The sequence below is a fragment of the Carlito syrichta genome, unplaced genomic scaffold (assembly GCF_000164805.1).
Source record: "Carlito syrichta isolate Samal-C Ts95f unplaced genomic scaffold, Tarsius_syrichta-2.0.1 Scaffold316214, whole genome shotgun sequence".
Taxonomy (NCBI): domain Eukaryota; kingdom Metazoa; phylum Chordata; class Mammalia; order Primates; family Tarsiidae; genus Carlito; species Carlito syrichta.
In genome coordinates, this window is record NW_007260310.1 from 153,991 (window position 1) to 157,501 (window position 3,511).

The following is a 3,511-nucleotide window of genomic DNA, read 5'->3' on the forward strand; positions in this document are numbered from 1 at the left end:
TAAATCTGTAGATTGCCTTAGGTAAGATGGACATATTCACAATGTTGATTCTTCCAATCCATGAGCATGGGATAGTTTTCCACTTGTTTGTGTCATCTTTGAGCAGTGTTTTGTAGTTGTCATTATAAAGGTCTTTCACACCTCTGGTTAGGAAGATGTCAAGATATTTCTTTTTTGTGTGTGTGTCTATTGTGAATGGGAATGTGGTTTTTATTTGGGTTTCTGTTTGTTTATTATTGGTATAAAGAAATGCGATTGTCGTTTGCACGTTTATTTTTTACTCTGAGACTTTGCCAAAGTCTTTTATCAGTGCAAGGAGGTTTTTGACAGATTCTCTTGGGTTTTCTAAGGTACACAATCATTTCGTCTGCAAAGAGGGATAACTTGACTCCCTCTTTTCCTATTTGATACCCCTGATTGCCTTCTCTTTTCTGATTGCTATTGCCAGGACTTCCAATACTATATTGAACAGGAGGGGTGAGAGTGGGCATCCTTGTCTTGTTCCAGTTTTCAGGGTATATGGTTCCAATTTTTGTCTGTTTAGGAATATGCTAGCTGTGGGTTTCTCGCAGATGGCTTTTACTATTTTGAGGTATGTTCCATGTATGAATCCAGTTTGCTAGGATCTTGTTGAGAATTTTGGCATCTATGTTCATCAAAGATATTGGACTGTAGTTCTCTTTCATTGTGGGGTCTTTACCTGGCTTGGGTATCAATGTGATGTTAGCTTCATAAAATGATTTTGGAGAGGGTTCCATCTTTCTGAATCACCTGGAAAACTTTCAGTAGAATTGGTATCAGCTCCTCCTTAAATGTCTTATAGACTTCTGCTGGAGGTCCAGAGCTTTTTTTTTTGTAGGTAGTTTACTTATTACATAGTCAATTTCCTTGATTGTTATTGGTCTATTTAGGGTCTCAATTTCTTCTTGTTTCAACCTAGGCAGGTTGTGCGATGTCAGAAAGTCTTCCATTTCCTTAAGGTTTTCAAGTTTGTTTCCATACAAGTGTACATAGTAGTCTCTAATGATCTTTTGTATTTCATCAGGGTCAGATGTAACTTCATCTTTTGTGTTTCTGATTGTATTTATTTGGGCTTTTTCTCTTTTTTTCTAGCTAGGGGACCATCGATCTTGTTTATCCTTTCAAAGAACCAACTTTTGGTTTCATTTATTTTTTGTATTATCTTTTTGTCTTCTATGTTCTGGATTTTGGCTTTTATTTTGGTAATCTGGATTCTTCTACTGAAGTTAGGATTTTGGTGGTCTTGGTTTTCCAGCTTCCTAAGGTGAGTTGTTAGGTTGTTAATTTTTGATCCTTCCATTTTCTTCATGTGCGTTTGTAGAGATATGAATTCCCCTCTTACTACAGCTTTCATGGTGTCCCAGAGATTTTGGTAAGTTGTTTCTTCATTTTCATTTGTTTCCAGGTATCTTTATTCTCTGTTTTGATTTCATCATTGACCTATGAGTTGTTTAGCATCATGCTACTTGGTGTCCATATCTTTGTGGGTTTGGGGGAAACTTGTTGGTGTTGATGTTTATTTTTATTCCACTGTGGTCCGAGAAGGTGTATGACAAAATTTCAATCTTTTGAAATTTGCTTATGCTTGATTTATGGTCAAGTATGTGGTCGATCTTAGAGTATGTTTCATGCAGTGATGAGTAGAATGTATGTTCTGTGGTCGTTGGGTGGAGTGTTCTGTAGGTCTCAATTAAGTCCATTTGGTCAAGAGTCACATTGAAGTCCCAAATCTCCTTGCTGATTTTTTGTCCTGATAATCTGTCTAGGGTTGTGAATAGGGTATTGAAGTCCCCAGTATGACTATGTTAGAGTCAATGTCTTTTTTGAGTTTTCCTAGGAGCTGCTTTATGAAAGTTGGTGCTCCTATGTTGAGTGCATATATGTTTAGGATAGATATTTCTTGTTGATTGAGTGAACCTTTTATCATTATGTAGTGGCTTTCTGTATCATTTTAAATTTTTGATAGCTTAAATGGTATGTTGTCTGAAATTAGGATCATGACTCCTCCCTTCTTTTGTGTTCCATTCACCTGAAAGTTTGTTTCCCATCCTCATACCTTTAGTCTCTGAGTGTCCTTTCTAGTGAGATGGGTCTGTTGAAGGCATTATATTGTTGCCTGGTGATATTTTATCCATTTTGCTATTCTGTGTCTTTTCAGTGGTGCATTTAGTCCATTCACATTCAGGCTGATTATTGAAATGTGAGAGTTGATCCCTATCATAAGGTTCTTATTGAGTTGTTGGTGTTGTTCCTCTTTGTTTGTTGTCTTTTTTGTGGCTTGGGGGCTGGTTCGTATGTGTTTTACCCTTTTTCCTGTATTCTTGTGAAGAACGTTGCTGTTCATTTTTCTTTTTCTTCTGTGTTTAGTACTTTCTTAAGTGTTTCTTGTAGAGGTGGTCTGGTGGCAGCATAAATTCTTAGGGATTGGGTATCTGGGAAAGATTTTAATTCTCCCTCACTGATGAAGCTTAGCTTGGCTGAGTAGGTTATTCTTGGTTGAAATTATTTATCTTTTAGAACTTTGAAGACAGGGTTCCAAGTTCTCCTAGCCTGCAGGGTTCCTGTAGATAAATCTGCTACTATTCTAATTGGTCTTCCATGGTAGTTGATCTGGCCTTTTTCTCTTGCTGCCTTTAGGATTTTTTCTTTTATACCTACTTTGTTTAGGCAAATTATTATGTGTCTGGAAGTTGGACTTCTCATTTGTTGTCTTGCAGGGGTTCTCCAAATCTCTTGTGTTTGAATTTTCACATCACTGATGAGATGAGGGAAGTTTTCTTCAATAATCTCATGAAATGTTTGTTCCAGGATGGCCTCTGTCTCTCTTTCTGTTTCAGGAAGTCCAATTACTCTTAGGTTTCATCTCTTGAAGTAACTGCTCATCTCTTGAAGGTTTTGTTCTGTCTTTTTAAGCTTCTTTTCTATGTTTTTGACAGTTTAAGCTAGTTCTATATTTTGGTCCTCAAGCTCTGAGATTCTTTCTTCTGCTTGGCTAATTCTGCTTTCCATGCTTATCAGTTTGTTATTTATTTCATTCACAGTATTCTTTACTACTATTGTCTCAGTTATCAACGCCTTTCTAGTTTCTTCTTGTCTTTCCTCAATTCTTATTAATCTGTCCATTAGTGTCTTGATATTTAGGCTTATAGTTTGAAACCAGTCATTCAGGGAGCTCTTCATTGTTTGCATTCCAAAGTCAGTTTTCTCAGTGTCTGCCCTCCCAGGGGTCTGGGAGAGACCCATGTTCTTCTTTTGGTTTTTCTTCATTTGTGTAGATTTTTCTCTCTCCCCCTTTCCCTCCCCTTCTTTAATTCTGTTTTTCAGGGAAGATGGGGTTGCTTTTACTTCTTTTGTTCAATCTCCTGTACTTCCTTATGAGGGTCCTCTGGCTTTGTTCACATTTGAGGCTGGACTGTGGGTTGGGGACTGTACTTTTTGCAGTTTTGAGATTTAATTGATGGCGAATCTGTGATTCATACTCTATCCGCAA